This window comes from Haemaphysalis longicornis, unplaced genomic scaffold (assembly GCF_048455015.1).
Source record: "Haemaphysalis longicornis isolate Haplotype H1 unplaced genomic scaffold, Haemaphysalis longicornis Haplotype H1 scaffold_17, whole genome shotgun sequence".
In the NCBI taxonomy this organism is placed as follows: Eukaryota; Metazoa; Arthropoda; class Arachnida; order Ixodida; family Ixodidae; genus Haemaphysalis; species Haemaphysalis longicornis.
In genome coordinates, this window is record NW_027526276.1 from 8,517,639 (window position 1) to 8,541,670 (window position 24,032).

General features: G+C 47.4%; 1 long non-coding RNA gene across 2 annotated transcripts in view; it reads right to left on the minus strand.

The window, feature by feature from the left end:
• LOC144166414 (uncharacterized) overlaps positions 1-24,032 on the minus strand; it is a 345,992-nt gene that overhangs the window by 39,618 nt on the left and 282,342 nt on the right. For both annotated transcript variants that reach the window (XR_013321673.1, XR_013321674.1), the window contains exon 3: positions 9,362-9,457. This is a non-coding gene — a long non-coding RNA (uncharacterized LOC144166414). The remainder of the gene's footprint in view (positions 1-9,361; positions 9,458-24,032) is intronic.

The following is a 24,032-nucleotide window of genomic DNA, read 5'->3' on the forward strand; positions in this document are numbered from 1 at the left end:
GTAAGCGGGCTTGTCGCTTACGCTCAGTTTCTCTGGCAGCAAATGCTGGATCCTGGCTATCCTGGCGCGTGTGCTCGGCGTCCTGGGCAAGAACTGCTCTAGGGACACTAGTCCTGCTTAGCCTTCAAACATAATTTGCAAACATAATCTTTACCAGAACCCCATGGTGTGGGGGAGGGAGGAGGAGTTGCTCACAGGCGCCGTAATGCGGTTTCGATGCTTGGTTTGTGGTTGTTTAAACGAATACTGAGCTATATGCTGTATGCCGATTAGTCTGACGCATGAGCTCGGCGTCTTACGCGAGAACTGCTGGGTACCGCATGGTTTTCTGTATGTTTAAGACCCGAAAATCGAAATTTTCCGACCAACTAAAGGCTAACAGTTTCGCTGTAAAACAAAAAAACACGCCTGGGTCGGAATTTTCGGAGGCGTAATTTAATCGGTTCACCTGCACTAGGACACGCCTTAGAGGAGAGATGCAGCGACGGTACGTGAAACCCCAGATTTTGAATTTTTGAAATGCTAAATGTTTATTCAGCTTCTAAATTCTAGGTGCAAACTTCCTCACCCGTCAACTGAACAAATCTAAATATTTCACACGCATAACAATTGCAATTGCCTCAGCGATTCAAAATCGCGCGCAATGAAATTGCGCCTTTTCACGAAATAAGCTGAGCCAGAAAACTTCTGCTCTAATCCTTTTATCGAGGACCGTGTTATCACTGCATCGCGGGCAGCAGAATGATCAAACGTTGCTTACTCTACAACAAAATTTATTCGGTTCGTTTCATTCGAATTTTAACGCGAAAAATTTTGATGTCGGCGTCGACCAAGATCTGGCCGACGTAATATCCGTCACGGAAATAACATCGCCACAAAAACTTCGATTGACTCGGCTGCACCGAGATTTGAACCACGAACTGTTTCGCCGCAACGGGACGTAAAAAACACGCTCGCGACTGCGCTATGAAGAGACGCGTGAACTGGACAAGAAACGCGCCTGATATCCTTCCCTTCAGATGGTGCTGCCGTCTAGAAGAGGCGAAGTGAAGTAGTGCATCATGACGCTAATGAGCGTCGGCAGCTGGCACCTCGATGCCAGCGCCAACGTGTAGAGTGGACGCGCAGCGTAACATGCGGAAAAGCCTGTAAGGCAACGACCACGGAGTAAGATCGACGCTGACTTGCGAATTTCGCAGTCGTGGCACGTTCCGCTGCTCTTTTCGCTGCAGCGAACCGTGACTTCGCCAAACGAGTCGCTGACACCCCGTTTGGTTTCGTTCGCGCGGACGATTTGAGCGCATGTGGCATCAGTCGGATTTACGCAGTGCTCCGGAGCGTGCAATCCAGTGTCTAACGTTGATGCGAACAACGGTGCCATATTGACGCAATATAAATAGCGATGTGCGAGTTCATATCGATGTGCAATAAAGACTCAACTGCTCCTGTAAAGGCACATTTCACTTTCGTGTTTACCGGTTCGAGTGGAAGAGGGATACACCACATTTTCCCCCTGATCTCCCGTTTTCCAACCTCCTGTTTTTAATAACTTTGTTTCTTCTTCTCGCAGGATCAATATTTTGAGAGTCAGCGAGGCTTGAACGTCCTAGTGCAAGCGGAGTTTGAGTAGCAACAAGGATACTAAAGCAGCTTCGGCATGACGTCCGACACGCACGTGTGCGCACTGCCTACCAACCTGGAATCCCATGCGCTGAAGGGAGTAGCGGTGTTGGCCTTTGAGATCGATTCTTACGAGAAAAGGTCGATGCCTGCGTGAGCCTGCCTAGGCCGCGATCATATTCTCAAGACTTTCCACACCGGCTTAGTGCACCCCAGTGACATATACTCAGGAATTCGCAGAAAGAGGTTTCCCTTTACGTAAGAGGGTAGGTTTTTTTCAATATATAAGAAAGGAAGAAAACAAATGTCGAGAAAAAAAGTTATGTCAAGGAAACCATTGTCTTTTTTATTTAGTAAATATTGCAGTCCGCTAAGGACCAAGCACGGGGGCAGAAAGAAGGGAAAGCTTCATTTGTCACGTGGTAGCGATGAACATATATCAAACCCGCCGCGGTGGCTCAGTGGCTAAGGCGTTGCGCTGCTGAGCACGAGGTCGCGGATTGGATTCCCGGCCGCGGCGGCCGCTTTTCTGATGGAGGCGAAAAGCAAAAACGCCCGTGTGTACGAGATTTCGGCGCACGATAAAGATCCCCAGGTGGTCAAAATTAATCCGGAGCCTTCCACTACGGCGCGCCTCATCGCCTGCGTTGCGTCGGCGCGTTAAACCACACAATCAATCAACATATATCAAGCCCCATGCTTTGGTCGATCGCAAACAAAAATGTACATACATACCTTCATACATACATACATATATGCATACTACATACATACATACATACATACATACATACATACATACATACATACATACATACATACATACATACATACATACATACATACATACATGTACGTATGTATGTATCTATAGCGATAAAGAAAGGGAAATGAGGTGCACGTTGATTTAAGACAGAAATAAGGGTTGGCAGTCAAGGATGCCTCGGAAATCAAAGGGGAGAATGCGGTAGGTCATTGAAACAGATGATTAATTTTGAAAGACAAAAAGATAGGGGAAAAACTATATATATATATATATATATATATATATATATATATATATATATATATATATATATATATATATATATATATATATATATATACAGTTTCTACCCTACGGCGCGCCTCATCGTAAAGGATTTAACAGCGCACAAAGACGACGACAGGGATGACAGGACAAGCGCTGAACCAAGCCACATACAATAACAAGGCCCGAAAATATTACTTATCTTAAAATATTACTTAAAAGTATTACTTACTTAACACTTAACTTATTTGTTCGTTTGTTTTCTCTCCACGTAGAATCACAGTGTGTGTTTGCCACATTTTAGCAGTGCGTCGATGAGCCGAAAGGCGAGCCCGTCGGACGCTAGCGCATGAGGATATCCGAGCTTCCAGGCGTGCTCAGAGGGCGGTCCAGAGGCATATGGCCAAGCTTGCCAAGCGCGAATGGGAGTCCTTCTGCTCGAAGTTGGACCCGAGGAAGCCGCTTTCCAGAATATGGCGCCTGGTTCGAAGCCTGCGGGCCCCACCAAGACAACTGCACCCCTTTAGCTCAATTGCACTCAGCACGAACACGACTGACCTACACGTCGCTAACGCCTTCTGTAAGAAAATCACCACGGCGCCGACACTTGTACCACCATCATCTTCGCCCCAGAGCGAGGATTCCCCAGCGATGTCGTGTGCCATGGACGTTCCATTCTATATGGCAGAACTGCTGGCTGCACTGGGCTCCATCAAAAAATCCACGTGCCCAGGTCCGGACGACGTCAGCTATACAACCCTTTCGCATTTAGGCAAAAAGGGGAACGGATGCCTTCTAAACGTTTTTAACCGCTCATGGGAGACCGGCCGACTAGAGCCGAAATGGAAACACGCCGCATTGCGCCAGTTCTAAAGCCAGGGAAAATTCCAACGGCCATAGAGTCTTACCGTTCCGTAGCCCTCCTGAGCTGTGTCGGCAAACTGATGGAGAAGATGGTGCTGTATCGCTTGGACTGGGATTTGACAGTCAGAAATGTATACCCGCCAAGGATGTCTGGCTTCCACAAGGGCCGTAGCGGCATCGATAATGCCATTGCCCTTGCAACCACCATAAAACAAGCCAAGTATCGGCGGAACATCATCATTGCCGTGTTCCTGGACATTAAATCAGCCTATGACTGCGTACCACATGATGCTATTCGCTCGGCGATGAAGTCTTCAGGAATACGAGGCCGCATGTATGCATGGATATCAGACTATCTCTCCGATAGGTATGTATACATGTCGACACACAGCGGCGACTCAGCCCTGTAAAGAATGACTCGAGGTGTTCCCCAGGGCGGGGTGGTAAGCCCCACGCTGTTCAACATCTCCATTATAGGCCTGGAAAAATGCTTACCGCAGTCGGCAGAAATCTCCTTGTACGCGGACGACATCCTGCATATGGAGCTGTGGCCGTAACAGACGTGTGCTACGGTCGAGACTTCAGCGAGCAATCAACTCCATCGCATCGTTCTTGGCAGCACGAGGAATGGAAATTTCGGCAAGCAAATATGCTGCGGTGGCTTTTACGAAGAGGGACCTCACGCACTACCGGCTCACTGTTGGCGGCACTGACATCCCATACCTTCCCAGCTATAGGTTTCTGGGGGTGACATTCGACAGGTCACTCACCTGGTCACCTTATATCCGCCATCTCAAGGAGAAGCTTACCTGAATCGCCCGTATATTCAGTATGCTCTCCAGAAACTCTGGCGGTTGCTCCGTTAACTCTCTCCTTCGGCTCTACGAAGCGCTCTGCGTTGGCCTCATACGCTACAGCATCGCCATTTTGGGTCCCCTTTCTAAAGGAACTATCAAGGCTCTAGAGTCCATGCAAGCACAAATCTTGAGGATTTGGATTGGTGTTCCGAAAACTACCTGTACTGTTGGAACATTGACGGAATGCCGACGTCTGTCACCCTTGGCTCTCGGCATGCAGGAGCTTCTCCGCGTGCGACTGCGTATTGTGGCCAGGCAATGTGACCACCCTTTAGCGCCAAGTTCGGTCCCTGAAGTGTGCGACTTCCTGCCGCAGCATTACCAGCCGCCATCACTTCATCTCCACCCGCCCTGGATGTTCCCGCCCATGAAAATAGTGACCACGGTGCCCGGAATTACACGCAAGAAGCATATTCCACCTGCTGCTCTACGGTTTTTTGCTCTTGAATATATGTACAACACATACGGAGGTCATACACATCTGCACACTGATGAATCGGTGTCATCCACATCATCCACTGTCGCAGTGTGGATACCTTCGTCCCGCACCAGCCTCAGTGCCATGCTCAGCCACAAAACATCATCTACGGCTGCCGAACTTGCAGCTCTGCGGATGGCCTTGGCTCACATCATCGATCAGCCGGCACGCGCGTGGGCCATCTTCACGGACTCTCGGGGCTGCACTGCAATGTCTGGCGTCTTTCCCCAAAGATCAGATTATGCTTGATGTACAAGCTTTACATCTTCAAGCTCTGCAAGCGCATCATCAAATAGCACTTCAGTGGCTCCCTGCCCATTGTGGGATAACTGGAAATGTGAAGGCGGACGTTGCAGCATCCACAGCGCATGACCAACGCGGATCAAAAATACCGGTGCCATTTTCTCACAAAGATACTTCAGCCCTTGCATCCAGTGTGGCATGGAGCATGCAGCGATCTCTTTGGGCAGACGCATCCCGCCATTACGCGCCCCTCTACTCTATCGACCCGCATTGTAATTTTAAGATGCCACCGGGACTATCCAAGCATGATGAAGCCGTACTGCGCCGCATGCGGTTGAACGTCGCCTGCACGCGATACTACTGCTACAAAATCAACCTGTCCTCCTCGCCTCTGTGCCCGCAGTGTGATGTGCGTGAAGACCTCCAACACCTAATATGTGACTGTGTGCGCTTTACTATACAAAGAGTGTCTCTCGCAGTGTCCCTGGGCCGGCCGCTGTCCGCAAAACTAGAACTGAGGGACGTATTAGGTCCTTGGAACTTTTCCAAACGTGCCGCTCGTGCAACGAAAGCCTTTTTGGCATACCTAAAACACAATTCTTGATCAGACTTTGTAATTAGTTAAAACCATATGTATTCCTCTTCATGATTATAATCATCATCGTCATCGCATTCATCTGGCGTAGCAAGCCAGGCATCTTAGCTGGGCTGAAATAGCCAGTTTTCATTAAAGATTGTTTTCTCTCTCTCTCTCAACTTTTTAGCATACAGTGAGTTTTCCATAGTGCCGCGGTTTTTGTTTGATAAATAAGTGCTCTTTATTTATCAAAGAAAAACCGCTTCACAATGGACAACTCACTGTATGCTAAAAAGTTGCAAACATCACACTATGATTCTACGAGGAGAAAAAACAAACGAACAAATGAGATAAGCGTTTAAGTAGTATTTTTGAGGCCTTGTTATTAAATGTGTCTTGGTTCAGCGCTTGTCCTGTCATCTCTTCCTTGTGTGTCGTCGTCTTTGTGCACTGTTATCTCCTTTACGATAAGGCGCGCCGTAGTGGAGAGACATGATGTAAAAACAGCGCGGTAGGACGAAATACACGAGGAAAGGAACCAGACAGGATGAGCGCTAACTATCAACTGAAAAATTTTATTCGACCGGAAAGACATATATACATAAAAAACATTGAAACGACGCATGCGCTAACATCTGTGCCATACCAAAACTGATAGCGATAAAAAAGGGGAGCAACTGTCTTGCTTGTCTTATTCTTGCTTGTCTTAGGTGCTATCTTGCTTGTGGTTGACATTATGAAGGAGCTAACTAGTTTCTCCCCTTTTTTATCGCTATCAGTGCTGGTGTGGCACAGATGTTAGCGCATGCGTCATTTCAATGTTTTTATGTATATATGTCTTTCCTGTCAAATAAAATTTTCAGTTGATAGTCAGCGTTTGTGCTGTCTGGTTCCTTTCCTCGTGTATTTCGTCCTACCGCGCTGTTTTTACATCATGTCGACCTACCGACTCGCCCAACTTTCCATCCTGCTGTAGTGGAGGGCTCCGGATTAATTTAGGCCACCCGGAGATCATCAAAGTGCGCCGAAATCTCCAACACACGGGCGTTTTCGCTTTTCGCCTCCACCAGATAAGTGGCCGTGGCATACGGGAATCGAACCCGCGTTCTTGGTCTCAGTAGCACCAGGCCATAGCCACTGAGCCACCGCGACGGATAACTGCTAGTGTAAGCGTCCGGTGGCAATAGGGGTCAAGAAAGTCGCCAAAAGAAGACACGTCAATGCACGTACATGGCGCACATCTGGCTGCACGGATCTGTTTCAAAAGATTCGGAGTCACGTGATTCAAACATGATAAATCTCTATACTTTGGCCGGGGTTGTGGGAGCAAAGGGAAGCGCACATAAACCGTCCGGAGCGGGAGTATCGAGAGGGAGTATCGAGAGGGAGTTTTGAGTGCCGCCAAATGATGGGAGATGATTATCGAGGGAGTGAAGTAAACGGGCATAACACCATCCTGGCAGATCCAGAATTCCGGTGCATGAATAAGAGAGAGAGTGGGGGAGAAGAATGAGAGGGGGGGGGCTGAAATTTTAACCGGTAGAAAGACACGTAAGTTTCCAATGACTTCCATTGATGAAAAAGGCCGCCGACTTAAACTGACAGATAAAATGGGACTCTTGGACCTCTCGATCATGATGGATTTTGAACCAAGAATCGAGAATTGTCGCTTTCAGCTGTTCAAACGAACTAACATCAGTGGTCACATGCCTTGATGGAGGGAAAGGGGAGAAGATTTTTGCGTGAGAGCGGGGAATTTAAACCGCCAACGGAATGGCATTTCAGTACGGTCGATGTATTGTTCGCCAAAGCGAGTGCATTCAAGCAGGTATACAACGTGGGCGAAGTGGCAGTTAAATTTCTCTTTTACATTAACATTTAAGTTTAAAGATTCGCTGGCGGCGCGCTGTGTGGTGGTTATTTGCTGGCTTACTTTACACCATGGTTTGTTATTGGGAATGTCATCCAGTAGTTTGCGCTCGGCTGACGCTGGATCTAGTGAGAAAGAGGTCCAGATTTTTGCTCCGTATATAAACAACGCGTGACAGCTTGGGAGGTATTCTTTTTAGGTGTGGACTTTGGAAAATCATATTGTGATGCTTTCTAGTATGGAGGAAACTTTCGGAGCGGAGGTTGAATGGGTCAAAACGAGGTTTGCTACTCGGTTATTGTTTGGAGTTTCTTTACGGAGAATTTTGGTGCGCTTCAATGGGTTGATTAGATGGCGTAATTACGGCGTCAGTTACCTGCGTTTTAATTCACGATCGTGGCTTTAAGTTCTCGGCAATTTGGATCGAAATCCGCTTGGGTAGCTGAGGGGAATCTGCTTGTTTCCGGGTCTGAAAAAGAATTTCCTCTTCACCCCAGGTATTTGCAGTGGCACTGGCTACCACCCCCAAGCGCAGGAAACAGTTACCTCAACATAAATACCCCAGAAAGTGGAGGGGAGCACAGCCCTGTCTGCAGCGTTGTGGTTATGGCACCAGAGTGGTATTTTGAAGGTCGTGGGTTCGGATCACACCCGGCGAGCATGTTTTTCTCCGCATTCTTGCTATCGTTCAATCTTTAAAAATACTATATCTGTTTCAATAAGAATAAATAACCCACCCCATTTTCCCCTTTCCCTTCCTTGGTGTACTTCTCTGACTACCCTCATTTCTGTAAATGCCGACATTACTACTACGCGTAGACTGACGCCTGCTTTTGCTGGCTTTGTTTTAAACCAGAACGCTGCTATTTCCAGTATCTGTGAAACCACCTTTTCACGTGTTAGATTACCTTATTGCCCTAATCATCATCATCATCGTCGTCGTCATCATCATGCAGGGCAAAGGCCTCTTCTATAGATCTCCAATTATTCCGGTCCTGTGCTAACTGCGACCAATATATCCCCGCAAACTCCTTGATCGCACCTGCCCGCCTAACTCTCCGCGGCTCCCTGCCACGCTTGCCTTCTCTGCGAATCCACACTGTTACACTTAATGGCCAACGGTTATCTTGCCTTCGCATTACAATCCCTGCCCACGTCCATTTCTTCTTCTTAATTTCTACTAATATGTCGTTAACACGCGTTTGTTCCCTGACCCACTCAGCTCTCTTCTTGTCCTATTAATGTTACACCTATCATCTTCCATTCCATTGCTCGCTGAGTTTTCTTCAAGTTAAGTTGAACCCTCTTAGTGATCCTCCAAGTTTCTGCCCCGTAGGTGAGTACCGGTAAGATGCAGCTGTCATACACTTTCTTCTTCAGGGAGATTGGTAGGCTGCCGTTCATTATCTGAGAACACCTCCCGAATGCAGCGGTGCAGCAGCGGAGTGGTGCCGTAGAGGTAAACCATCCGCCTCGAAGGCAGAAGGGTTGTGGTTCGAATCCCGGCGCCGAAGAATTCCCATCGGAAAAAAATTCCGGTTGTTGATGGAATTGCACACGGAGGCTTTGGGTGAGGCCTGATCTCAATGACCATTGGCGGTAGCGCACTCCTTCACCAGGGCACGGTTGGCCCTCCTGGTATAGTAACGGCCACAACCTCCCATGGATAGGTTAATTACACTTAATATTGCGTTCACCAAACAAACCAATACCTTCGAGAATATTGACCTCACTAATTTAACGATCTCATTCGGCCAATTAGTTTGCCATAAGAGGTTGGGTTTTCCTCCATCAAGATTTAACGAAATGTCAGTCACTGTACCTGGCCCAGGAGTAGCGTGTGTATCCCGCTGTACCCAAACGGGAAGAGCCAGAAACGATCTTGTGTAGTTCACGGGGAGACGGCTTTACCGAGATTCTGAAAACAGCAATAAAAAGAAGAGAGGGATGTTACAACTTGTCGCAATACAGACGAAAAGTAAACAACTACACTTATTTTCGGCATCAAACGTGAATGATGGGAGGGTTTTGACGAGCTACGATGTCGGTCGTTCGTTTTGTAGCCATATGCGAGTTGTTTCTTCCTAGTCAGAAATTTAAAATATCGTTAGGGCATGAGCGCCCCAAACAAGTTTTTTCCCCTGCTAAACATGACAGTTTCAGCCTTCTGATAGTATAGGCAGAAAAACCCTGTTGGAGCAATCAGGGTTTGCGTTTGCGACATTATGAATATCCCTAAAATGAGAAGTTTAGGAACCCTTCGCGATAGCTAAATGAAGTCCTTCTAACGCACTAAGATTGCAGATGTCGTTTGATACATTTTACCTTGTATAACAAAAATGAGGCAATCCTGTTTATTGTAGAAAACCAAAGTTTAACTTAACTGCAAAGTTCAGGCCACAAAACCTAGTTCAGTAGAGGAGACGTGAGCGTTCAGAAATAGGGATCTAGTTTATTCGGCTGGAGCATCTAAAAAGATAACCGCTAGTTGTTTTATGCTTGATGAAACAACGAAGAAGATTCAGCTCCAAACGGGAATGCCAAATATTCGTCGTGTAATTGCGCTCGGTGGAACTGCCACACGCAGCCTAAGGACCTAACGAAAGATATATATTGATTCCTCTGTCATGGGAATCGGTGAAACACGAAATTTAAATGTTCAGCGAAATCTGCAGCTGAGCATGATATGCGGGTCGGCGACTGTCTTGTGGATGCGCTTGGCGAGCGTCGTCATGCTGGCGGGTCGCTTTGGCAAAGGTGTACAGCGTAATTTCCGTGACGAATATGACGTCAGTGGAATTTTCGTGTACCCCAGCATAAAACGCTTTCGTGTTAAATTATACAACCGGAAAACGAATAACCCTAATAGTCTTTAGTACTAAAGGTGGCTTCCCTGCAAGAAGACCCTGCGTGAAGGGGCGCACCTTTTACAGGCCGCTTGCTTCGTTGTACTAGAGTCATTTCCGTGACGGATATGACGTCTGTGAAATCTGTGCATCCCGGAATAAAACACTTTCGCGTTAAAAACCTAAGAAAATCTCCGCACGTTCTATTCGAAACAACAAACCATAAACCAACCTCCGAAAAACGACGCACAGAAGGTTTGGTGAGCTGCTAGAGTCACGTGATATTCCTCCGGTTGCCATTTAGTCCGAGAGCATGGTAATGTCAGAGACCACTGTTAACGTCCAGGTATTCGTTGGCTAATTTTCCTACGCAAGAAAAACTCGCAGTGAAGAGTCCGTAGACCTTGCGCTAAGGCGTAAAGAATAATTGATTTACATTAACGGTGTCGTTCGAGAACCTACGGGGAACAAAACACTGAATGGAAGCACTGTTAAGGCCAGTCACAAAAAGAAAGAAAACACGAAGCAAATTTCTTATTGCCAGCGGGCTCCTCGAAGGACAAGAAGCGAGCACACTCCAGACCCGAAGGACAAAAAGCGAGCACACGCGGGCACAATACATTCGGCGCTGAATCCCACGCACAATCGGCCTCGCCTGAGGCAGTCCTTGTCTTTTTTTCTGTTTGCTTCCTTAACGTGCACGTCCCCAGCATTAAATTCGATTAGAAGATGTTCTCAAGGCCTCAAAACAGTGCCCTTCTTTTCTTCGGCTCTCAAATGCCCCGTGTTTCCTTTTGAAGCGGTGGTTTTCGAGGGCTTCAAAGATATCGGATCACACCTGGAGGGACTGTCTTATTGAACGCGAATTTCTAAACAAGCGAATCAATAGAGCTTTGTTCAGTTCTTCTTTCGATCTTTCCCCGTTGTAAGACTTCGAAGACCGCGTTGTTATTGGCCTGCAGGGCGCACTTTGCCGCTGGAATGGAACCCGAGAATTGTAAAGACGGCCATCAGCGGAGGAGGAAGAACAAGGTTTTCTCTTTCAAGTGGAAGGGGGAGGGCGAAACAGATTGCGGGGTAACCTTAATCCAGCCTTCCTTCCAGCCGAAAACGAAATCCGCGTCCTGGAGTCAAATTGTAATTAAAGGGTTGCCAGGAAAGATAGAAGCAGCCGTTTCTTCAAACAACTTTGTTCTCCACTCCGCTTTGTGATCCTGAAGAATTTAGGGAATGCAATGGCTTGGTGGATGATATCCTGGCAGGTAGTTTAGGTGTTCCATGGTACACTGCTTCGCAACAAGTCATTGTTCAGAAATGATGGAAGCAGAATGAACAACAGAATGGAGGGAGAAGGTGACCCGAGGGACACCAGGGAAATAAAAGCGTAGGAACAAAAGAAATATATATGAAACGCTTTTCCGCCAAGAATTGGATACAAGAAAACTTTAATCACTCTGTCTGTGTATTGCTTGTGGGGGTTCTATTTTGTAATGTTTCTAAGTTGCATTGCCTGTGTAAGTAGAATGTATGTTTCGCCTTTCGATACCACGACATCTCGCAGCGCGCCGGTTTCAGAGCTTCGGATCACGCTACCGGGTCGCCTTGAGATATTCACTGGTACCACCGCGGCGCACGTCGCATTGCTCCTTTCATAAACGGCGCGGCTGACGATTGTGCAAATCGTCATTTTTTGCCAAAATTAATAGCTTCTTCACCCCGAGTACAACTCTGTCAGCAACTTCAGTTCTGTTTTGGCAAGCGGTTACAGGCTGTCGCTGGAGCATTTACAAGCGGTTACAAGCTGTACCTGCACCACTTCACGGCCGTAGCCAACGCCATGTTGTCACTTATTTATTTATTTATTTATTTATTTATTTATTTATTTATTTATTTATTTATTTATTTATTTATTTATTTATTTATTTATTTATTTATTGGTTTTTTTGTTTATTTATTTATTCATTTACAATGTCCCCAAAGGCCCCTGGGAGGGGTATTATACAAAGGGGTTACATTAGCACACTTATTGTACGAGCACCATAAAAAAGGAGGGCAAAGAAATAAAACAAAACAAAACAAAAAAAAAACCGTCGCTTCCCTCTCAACAGCAACAAGCGGGTTTGTGCGTAGGGGGGAGGTGCAAATTGACGGGGTAGTAAAGTCGTGGATTTCGGACACTGGAGTTTGGACACAAGTGGGAAAGGGCGCGAGGGAATTGCGACGGGGAATGCGACATGAGGAAGCCTACTACGCCCGCTTTGCTTCACGCAGCATAGGGGCTTTTACTGAAGTGAGGACTTGACGGAAACCCATCCGGGCGAGAGACCTGTTGACTAAAAGGGAGACACGACCAAAAGCAACTGTTAAAAGTTTTAAAAAGCTTGAAAAAAAAAACCGTGAACAAGACGTTTAGGCTTCGCTACGGAAGCCTTGTTCAATATGGGGTGAGGGAACGTTCATGGTCGCTTATGTCCTCTTCAGCACGTGACGTAAGCAGCGCGTGTACGACGGGGGGAAGGGTACCCTTCGTTTCGATTAAGCGTGTGGCGTGTCCTGTGTATCTCCAGAGAGTCGAGATAAAGCCGCGATGTGAAGTTCTTTTCACGGCTGAGGATTCTTGAATTATCCCAATCAATCCCATGGCCCCTTGGATCCACGCACTCGGCAAGATCATTCGACGATACTCGCTTCTTTTTTACGTCGTTCTGATGCTGCCGCAATCTCTGGTTAAAGTTTCTTCAGCCACAGATGTATGCGTGGTCACAATCTGCGCAGGAAATCTTGTAGACCACGCCAGGAAACGATTCCCTGGGCAGCCTGTCCTTAGCGCCCACGAATGCGTGCCTCAGCTTACACGCAGGCACGTGTACCACCTCAACGTCATAACTTCGCAGTACGCGGGACAATGTTTCGCTTAGACCAGGGACGTAGGGTGTAAGCGAAATCTTCGCGGCGCATCGCAACAGTCAAACAAAGGTCATCCAATTGATAGTAGAGACGGAGGTAGACAATAGACTCCCATTTTTGGGCGTGCAGCAGAAGCGATGGAGCGCTTTTGTTTAACCTGTACCCAAAGGACACGTACACTGGCAGATACCCAAACTTTCGGTCCGTTCATCCTGACGCCCGAAAAAAGGTCTGTTGCTGCCTCCCTGTACAACCGTGCGAAACGAATTTGTACAAACGCAGAAGACCGTTTCACTGACCTCGACGGGGTGCGAAACGATCTTTCGGCAACCGGCTATCCCACGGCGTTCTTGAATGGAGTGGAACGCCGCCAGTCAAACCCTGTCCGACCGGCTGATCCCCGACGAAGAAAAATGGCAGCATCTCCATTCCGTGGATGATGGCTAGGGTGTGAAGTACGGGGACTCGAAATGACATCAAAGTTGAGCCCCGACCATCACTCGATTTCAGCCGTGAGTTGCACCTTGATTATTCCATAAATGAAACTGCAACTCACGGCTGAAATCGAAGTTCGCTTGATTTTCGCTTGATGGTTGTGTGCGCACGGATGGACGCGGACGGACATTGGGAGGTCCTGAGGTACTCCGCACCGTTACAGGCGAGGGCGTAATCCGGTTGACTATCGGGTACTAACTCACGGTCGTAGCCCAACGGGTAAGACGACTGACACGCACTCTGGCTGGTCTACCAGACCGGCTCGAATTCTGTCGATGCCTGTGTGATTTTGCGCGATTGTAAATGCTATGCGCACAGACGCGGACGGACATTGTATGGTCCTAAGGTACTTGGCCCCTAAAAGCATGTGTCATTCCTTACTTCCCTTGCGCAAGAGAAGCCTTGTCCCGCGTACTGCGAAGTTATGACGTTGAGGTAGTACACGGGCCTGCGTTTAAGCTGAGGCGCGCACTCGCGGGCGGTAAGGACAGGCTGCCCAGAGAATCGTTTCCTGGCGTGGTCTACAAGATTTCCTGCGCAGATTGCGACTACGCATGCATCGGTGAATGGGGAAAGTCTAAAGAGAGATTGCGGCAGCATCAGAACGATGTGAAAAAGAAGCGAGTAACCTCGAATGTTCTTGCCGAGTGCGTGGATGCCAGGGGCCATGGGATTGATTGGGGTAACTCAAGAATCATCTGCCAAGAAAGGAACTTCATATCGCGGCTTTATCTCGACTCCCTGAAGATACACAGGCCACCGCACACGCTTAATCGGAATGAGGGTCCCCCTCCCCCTGTCGTACACGCGCTGCTTACAACACGTGCTGAAGAGAACATACCGTACTTACCCGATTCTAACGCGCACATTTTTGTCGCAAAAATAGGCCGAAAAATCGCATGCGCGTTAGAATCGGATACGAAACCGAAACTGCCGAAACAACTGAAATTTCGTTCTACCTATCGCCATCGCAATCTCAAGATGGCGCCAAAGCATTCAGCAACAGTTTTTCGGATCGAGGCGCCTAGGCTTTTCTTTCGGCGTTCTCACAAATCGTCAAATTATTCCACTTGTGTGTTTGATAACAGCAATGGCAGCAGCGGCAACGAAGGTGCGCCGCTTCCGCGGCTTACGAGCGCTCCCACGCGTTCACAACGAGCGGTTGGCTGAAGCGTATGCCTCCGGAGAAGCTCGCGGGATGGGCATGCGAGTCGTGGGCCACGATCCCATCGAACATGGTTGAACGTTCGTTCAGAAGTGTGGCATCGCGAACGCGATTGACGGCACCGAGGACGAGATGTTGCGGTCAGCGGAAGGCGACAAGGAGCTCTCGGAGAGTGACGAGGAGTGAGATCAGTGAGATTACTTCGGGGAATAAATCGCCGGTTTCTCTCGCGTTCGTTTTTCTTGCTCACAAAGTTCCTTGCACGCTACAAACGGAGGTGCAAGTTTTTTCGGTTTTTTGCCTGGAAAATCGGGTGCGCGTTAGAATCGGGGGCGCGTTTGAATCGGGTAATTACGGTAAGCGACCATGAGTTTTCCTTGACCCCACTGTGAACGAGGCTTCCGTACCGAAGCCGAAACGTCTTGTTCGTGGTTGTTATAAGGTTGTTCTTTTTTTATTCTTTAACAGTTTCTTTTGGTCGTTGTCTGCCTTTTACCTAAGGGTTTCTTACTATGTACACTAGAGAGGAATCTGGCGTTACCGTCTATGCGGCTCGTATCAAGGCCGTCTGTGTCGTCATGGGCCGCCATTATATCGTGCGCTCGCATTAGATTTGTCATTGGCTTGGATTGAAACGTTTTAGTGGCCGTATATTAGAACACAGGGCCGCAAAAATGCTGAAAATGGTGTGTTATTACATAAGTGGAGAATAAAACAGGGTTGTTTTAGTGCTAAGAAAAAAGGAACTAAAGACTATTTTTGCAAGAACGGTTGGGCCTACTATTCTACAGGCCAAGCGAGTAGTTAACACGATGTTATTATTATGCGGGAGAAACTCATTAGACAGTCTTATTTTATTAATTTCAACATTATTTCAAATAATAAGTTGTTGCAAAAGCTTGAAAATGTTTTTGAGCGTGCCCATAAAGACGCCGCCTCCGTGGTGAACCGGTGCACCGACCGCCAGCTACAGTTTAACAACACTTGTTGCTGAGCGAGTTGGTTCATACTTGAAGAAAAAAGAAAAGGTGGCGTTAACACTCCTGGACGAAGACAAGATAGGACGGATACAGGCACCGTATCTGTCGTATCTTGTCTTCGTCGAAGGACGTTGAGTTTCTTTTTTTTTCGTTAGCTACAAATTCCAGTTTTTCCTCTTCTCTCAGTTAGCGCCCATTTCCTGGCCAATCCCCCTGAATGGGTACGAGCCATTTGTTTTGTACCAACCAACCAACTTCCGCGGCGGCATATTACCCGCTCAGCCATACGCTCCTTCGACTCCCGAATGACCAACGTTAGGTGAGATCACGCACTGCCTGCTCTTCTACCGAACGCGAAGTTGCCACGGCTCACGGCTACTATAGTCCCTCGAAGACGTCTTAGTGCATAGTGAAGAAAGCCAATTCGGAAAACCGCTTAAGGACCCTATTGTCTCGCTAAGCTCAAGCCAGAAGCAGGTGTCTTCCCATAACCCCTCACGACGACATGTATTGCCAGGAACAGTTTCCTCTCTAGTATACTTACTGAGAGACTCTATGTCACATCGAAGGAACGGAAACCAGCGAAAAAGGACGCAAAACACGAGCAGAGACGAGACAACACAACGCTGGACTCGCAACTGAAATCTAATTGACACCCGCTAATTTACACCCGCTCATTGACACATCGGCCAAACCGGCCGGTGTGTCAATGAGCGGCTGAAGGAGCATTGCGCGTTAGTTAGTTCTCAAGGAGCTGGACACCTTGCCTTTAAATGTCGACAGTGCAAGTGCGAATTATTATTCGATACATTATTCGATAGTGTAACGATCCTTAGAAAAGGCGTGACTAAGAATGAGAGGGAAATACTGGAGGCGTTCTTCATAAGACAACAGCAGGAAGGAAACTGCATTAGCGCACCGTCTATCACCCTACGCAATAAAGAAATCAGCTTCCCTCAAACTTGAGCGGTGTTGATACGAAAGTAGAGGTAGTTAGTAACAATAGCATTCTCATTCGTTTCACGCCTACGTGTTTGCGCTTCCGTTGACTTGGTCGTTCACAGAGTGTATCGGTTTCTTCTTGAAATTATAGTATCTAGTCCAGCGTTGTGTTGTCTCGTCTCTCCTCGCGCTTTGCGTCCTTTTTCGCTGGTTCCCGTTCCTTCGATATGTACCAACTGGCCCAGCAAGCTGCACCTCTATGTCACGCCGTGGCCCCGTGCTCTCCTGCTCTGTTGCGGAGACTACCTTCCGCTCCTTCCGATGCGCCGTCCCCAATTACCAGTAGTGTTAGAATCGGGAGCGTAGCCACGGCATCTTCAAAACCATCCAATCTCTCTCTTAGAACTGCGATTTGGGCTTGTTGGTATGCGGTCATGATCGGGCCAGCACTACTCAAAAACAAAGACAAAGCAATAAACAAAGACGAAGCGCTGCTAGCAACTGAGTTTTATTTTGAAAAACAAACATTTAAATACGCAGACCAAGAATATGCGTCATCACCCAAAACAATGATGACACGAAACCTTTTGGAAACACCTCTACACTGGCATGAATGAAACATTGATAGCATATAAGAGATAATAATCACGAGGCACGCGTAGTAAAAACTGAGAAAAAACAAAAAGAAACGCAATCAATTTTCTTCCGAAAACGCGAATTCGACATCGCATAACTGAACAGATTGCTGGCTGACGCGCGTAGTTCCTTCCTTACTAATGCCAGAGTCCTTCAATGCTTTACTGGCATTTAAGGACTCTGCTAATGCGAAAATCTTCCACGATATATCTTGTGGATCGTTATGCATGCCTTCTCTCTTCTCACTCATCACTGCTCTCGAACCTGTCGTCTTCGCGCATGCGCGTGGAATTGCGCGGGAGTAGTTTTCGGCGTACACGGGACCACCATATTTTCATTTCTCTGGTCATGTAAAGCTTCGCTTTGAAGACTGTCGTTTAGGTCATTCAGGGTGTTCAATGACGCGAGTGTCTGATGTGGGCTTTCCATTCTATAGTCCTAGAATAAGTACAGGTCCTTTCACTGCCATTACGGAGGGTATGTTGTAAAATTAAAACAATATTTCGCCAGAACGCCCGCTCCCTCTCCTTTCATCACACACATGTCGATCTTATTTCTCAAACCCCTATTCCACGGATTTATACGCCTATTTTAAGCAGCAGCGCCGCTCTCCGAATAATGATGTTATTTCAGCAATCATTAGCGAACCGCTGAACGTCATCACTTCCTAATTCCTCGCACAGAACTGGACGCAACAATCCGACTCTTATCTCCCCCGCCCTTTCTTAACCTTTTTTTTTACAAAATACTAGATGTCCTTTGAGATCTGAGATCAAAGCGCGTTTTCCAACCTGCCCCTCCAGCTGTGTTTTGAGAAATGCAAATAATGCGGTATAAAACGCGACGGTTCTTGTTTCCAGAATTCGGGCGCTCAATATCCAGCCACGCAGACCAATTTAATGATCAAAGTCGAGTCCGCACTCCATGGGTCCTCGGGGCCGAGGCCAAGTTTTCCTCGAAAATCGTGTTTTGTATTCCACTGCACACCCACACCTGGAAGCGTGCGCGCGGAAGGCGTACGAACTACGTGGCGCGGTTCATGCAAATGTACTCAAAAGCCTGTTAAAATTGGGACACAAAAACAAGAGAAGCATCAGCCAAGTCGGCTTGAGGAACAGGTCGTTTTGAACTCTTCGATGAGAGAACACCAAATAAAAAACTGCAAGAAAAGGCGTAATGCGATTTCTTTCTCTCGGGCCACCTAAGCTTTCCAGAAAGGAAAATACAAATGTGCTTACGACGGTGCCAGGACGTCACAAGACAAATGTTCACGAATGAGGGTACGAGGGCTGGTGTTTTTTTTTTTTTTTTTGCAAAGTGATAGAAAGTAAAACGAATAAATGATTACAAAAGAAGTGTTTGGCAGCAAGGGCGGGGCAACAATTTTGTTTAGGAGAATTTGCGGAGCGATAGCGCAGTCATCTACCACTGACGCAATTACAGACGCAGTTAAATATCGTTAGTTCTAAATAAGCCTTGCGAGTACAAAATTTATTTCGATTGTATTTCTGAATGGTTACAGAACGATTTGAAAACTAAAACAAGAATCTCTGTGGTTCGAAAATATTTCATAGTATATTTGAACGGTTTATTCATGTTGTTGTGGTGGCTGCTGCTCATGCTGCTGCTCTTGATGGTGTTGTCGTCGTCGTCATCGTTGCTGCTGTTTTGGTTTTGTTGTTGTTTTCATTGTTGTTGTTACTGCTGCTGTTGTCGTTGTCGTCATTGTCGTCGTTGTCGTCGTCGTCGTTGTCGTCGTTGTTGTTGTTGTTGCTGCGGCTGCTGCAGCTGCTGTTGTTTTTGTTGTTGTTTTCGTTGTTATTGCAGCTGCTGTCGTCGTCGTCATCGTCGTCGTTGTTGTTGTTGTTGTTGCTGCTGCTGCAGCTGTTTCTGTTGCTGTTGTTGTTGTTGCTACTGCTGCTGCTGTTGTTGTTGCAAAACTTTATTGTCAGCCTGGGGATGTGGGTGTGGTCCCTCATTCCATGAGACCATGGGATGACCGGGCTGTCACAGCCCTGGACACCGGGATTTGCTGGGCATTAGTTCACCCACAGTTCAAGAAGACAAAAGGAATGGGGTATGTGCGGTCTCCAAGGTCATATATGGTATGACTGAGGTTACATGTGCTATGGCAGAATTTACATGTCGCACATCCGATGTAGCCAAGTTAGGTGACGAAAGGTGTTTGCCTGCGGCCTCCGGAGTATTGCTTCTTCGCTTTAAGTAATCTACGGGGGAGTAGGGGGAAAATGTTGTCTTGAAGTGCGGTAATGTTGGCTCATGCCTTGAAATGTGAACAGGGGAACGAGACGGGGTGTTTCCTTATAGGCCTGGGAGGGGAGTTCACAGGCTTGTCTATGGGCAAAGTGATTGCCCGTTAGTGGTGAGGAATGTCCCAGTGTCCACACAATGTCGATCTTCCGGCCGGCGGCGTGTTGAGCGAGGAGCTTCCAGATGGTAGAGACCACGTTACCCGCTAGAAAGGTACGGCACGCTGCTTGGCAATCCGTAATTACAATCGTTGCGGGGAAGAGAGAGAGAATAAACGTTTATATAAATCAACAGGGGGGTTTGTACTGAAGCTTGAAGGAGGCGTCCTCAGTGCACGATGCCTTAAGCGCGGGCAGCATCGACAGTTCTTTGAGCCAGCCAAAGCTGGTCGTCCAGGCCGGTGCTCGCAAAGACGCTTTCCCAAAGCTCCACAGTAGAAAGTTGCAGGTTTGGAGGAATCAGTTGGGATTGGTCACAACCTCCGACCATATGGCGTAGCGTTCCGGGTTCTCCGAAAAATCGGCAAAGCGGGGAGTTCTGGCGGTTGAAAAGGTGAAGCCGGATAGGATGGAGGAATCTATTCGTTTGGAGAGCACATAAATGACGTTCGTTCTCTCGGGGTAGAGATTGGTTATAGTGATGGCGAGGGCCAAGGCAACTTCTTCCGCGGTCCAGATAGACAAGGTGTGTGTGTGTGCTTGCGCGCGTTCGGGCGTTTGTGTGCCGTGTGTGTGTGCGTGTGTACGTGTATGTGTGCCGTGTGTGTGTGCGTGCGTGTGTGCCGGGTGTGCGTTCGTTCGTGTGTGCGTGCGCGCGTGCAGGGCGTGCGTGTATTCAGCGTGCGCGTATTCAGCGCTCGTATACGTCGTAACAGAAGCTGTTACGTCGTATGTGAGGGCACTCGGGGTAATAGAGAAAGCCAGCTAGGCAGCATTGCATCCGGGATTAGAGGACACATAATACTTCCCAATAAAAACATGCAGTACGCAACACTCTCCTCATTTGTGATATGCGGGGCCCGATATTTCCATTTAGAAAACCAGAACAGAGAGCCATGCGGAGTACAAAACTAACAGGACTCGCCTGACAGCACAAGCGCTAATAGATTGCTGACAACGGGAACAGCTCTTTTGAAGAGTAAGGGAAAAAAACCGTTTCGTTATCTCAGTAATACACACTTTCTTCTTTTTTTCTACACTGAAAGGAAACACTTTAATATAGCATTTTCTGAGAGGGAGCTGAAAAAGAACAAGATTTTGTGTGTCGCAACAAAAAAATAATAATAATAATAAAAGAATGAATGCGTACGCACCGAGAAGAGCGAATTCTGAGGACGTCTTTCGTTCTTCCGTTTTGCGACATCCGGGTACCCGAAACCGGAAATTGAATGAAATTAGATTCAGAACCCTCGCTTTTCGCGATAATTCCACTTGCGGCGGACGTACACGCTCCGGGCGTTTCGCCAGTAAAGCCGAGAATAAAGAACAAAGCGCTGTTCTTCTTAATCGACACGAAAGAGGCGTGCTACCTTTTTCTGTTCTTGTTTTTAAATCCCGAAGACGGTATTGATATCGGCGGCCGTAGGAACTTGGCAGCAAAATAATCTCGCTCAAATCGCGATGAAACAGAGTAGGAATTGACTCGGTTGTCGCTTTTCATGCACGTACATCCTATTAAAACCGGAAACATGCAAAACAAAATCATTGTTCGGGAGCGCTACGTTCTTCTTGCAGGGCAAAGGAATGTGAAATTGTAATCACCCGTTATACTGGTTCAGGGGATTTATTTTCGTTTTTGTAGCAGTTTTGCGTGGCTCCTGGAGAGGCGTGCTGCGCATGCGCGATGAGCAGTGACGTCACACGACGCACAGAACGCTGCTCGCTGCCCGGCGTCTCTCACACCCCCCGCGCGCCCAGCATTTTCGCCTACCTCAATTCCGCACGTGGCGGCCCGGTCCACTTGGTGATCATGCGAGGGGTGGCCGAGGGTGGAACCCATGGGTCGTGCGTCGTAGCAACACCGGCTTGCGCCTGTGGAACCAGCTCAGCTCTCGGGCGATTGATGACGCTGCGCCGGATCCGCTTGATAAATATACATGTGCCACATAAGCCGTATATCGTGTGTGTTCTGTCGAAGCAGCAGTAGGCATGATAATCAGCTAATCCTAGACAACCAGAAAAGCTAAGAATAACCAGCTGAACCTTAGCTCACGCTACGTATATCCTGGCATAGCCGAGCTAAGCCACTGCTAATACTTCTTGCCTTAGGGTTTCTCATATTGCATTAAAAGCTTTTAAAACAATCATTCATTGAAGCTTCTAATGCAAAGGTTCTAAAGCTGTCTCTCGAATTTTTGTGTCTTCAGTGTCATGTATCGCAGACTCAGCTTCGCTCTATTGACCGCTGCAACTGCGTTATGGATCCGCAGAGTTTCCACCAGTTCCACTGACTGCCTCGCCACCTATCTCAAAACGCTCTGCTGTCCCGATGTTTTGAGGATTACTTTAGTTTTCTGAATATTATTTTCAGGCCCACGGCTCTACTCTGTTCATCCAGTGCGGTCAGCATGCGTTGATATGCGCGGCTAATTTTTCTGCTCTCTCTTTATGCACCCTTTCCTCTTTTCACATAGCAAACTAGGATCGAGCCTTCCTCTTGCTCACGCCCTTCGTTACTTGATTGCATTTGTCATTTTCGTTTCTTGGGGTTTGATGCAAGAAGGATACCTTGACAAACTCCACAAGGTTTCTTGGCGTAGTCTCCTTGGTGGCGTTCTTTTCCGCCGCTTTCCCAAAGTCAATTTAAACTCACTGCGACGCACTGTGTAAAAAGATACTATCGCGCCACAAAGTTGCGGGCGAAGGCGACGTACAGCTACGGACAAATGAAATCCGCAGACAAACGAAAATATGAAGCTGAACACGCAAAATTGAAAACTACGGTTCGTGGATGTTGCAATAACGGCGCGCCATTGGTATATTTGGAACGCCATGTTTTCCAACTGTGCGATTGTAATTAAAACCCATGAGTCAGTTTGATTTGCATGGGACGAAATCGCGCTATTTGTGTGTTCCGATTCATATTTTCCTGTTCGCGTTCTATTTGTCTATTACTGTACATGCAGGGAGGTGCGACAATAATTGGAAGACTTCAAAACTTTTTCCTAAGGGAACCGCCGTTCTGTTTGTGCTCAAACTTCACGTGAAGGTCGCGTTTTGCGGTCTATTTTGTTTGACACCACGAACAACGAAGGTACTTACCTGTTTATTTTGAAAAGAAATAAAAACCAGTTTCGCCTATGTGAAAATGGCGGCTGATTTGGACGTGCGAGTCAGCTCAAGTTGATCTTGGATTGACGGAGCCACCTGGGGTATGCACAGCAAAATGCACGTTTGGGATTCACGGTAGGAGCAGACGCCAAGAAAATGGGAAAGCGCGTTTTCTGAACGTCTGCTTGCTCATTTGGATCCTTCCTGGGTGCATTTTCTGATCGCCTGCTGCACCATTCGGCCCCTTTCTACCATGAATCGCAAACGTGCGTTTCGCTCTGCATACCCAAGGTGGCGCCGTCGTTCCAATATATCAACTTGAGCTGGCTCACACGTCCAAATAAGCCGCCATTTTCACATAGGGGAAACTGGTTTTTATTTATTTTCAGAATAAACAGGCAAGTACCGTTGTTGTTCCCGATGTCAAACAAAACAGACCGCAAAATGCGACCTTCGTGTGAAATTTGAGCGCAAGCAGAGCGGTGGTTGGCTTAGGAAAAAGTTTTGAAGTGTTTCAATTGTCATCGCACCACCCTGTACAGACAAACATGTTTCCCAACTTCCAGAGCCGGTGTCAGCGTCCTTGCGTGTCTGTATTGTTCAGCGAAAACGGCGCCCTGGGCGCACGTCAGTGAAAACGCCACTCCATAATCGAGATGGCTGTAGTCCTTTAATTTACTTAATTTAATTTAATAAACTGAATTTATTAAACTTAAATTAATTGAATTTATTTGAGCGTGGATCTGCTCACTGCGATGCAAATCTCTAAAGGAGGTAGTCTTCTGTCACGCCCTTGCCACGTAAACGTCTCTTGTCTCTCTCCCGCCAACCTCTCCCGTCTCGCTCCTCTCACGACAAACACAGGGGAAATTTGCTGACGCCAATTCATTTTTCCCGCGTTCGCGCTGCCCGTGTGCCAACTGCCGAAACCCTTGGTGACCTTTTGTTTTCTCTCTAATTGTTGCCTCCCCAATCTCTCACT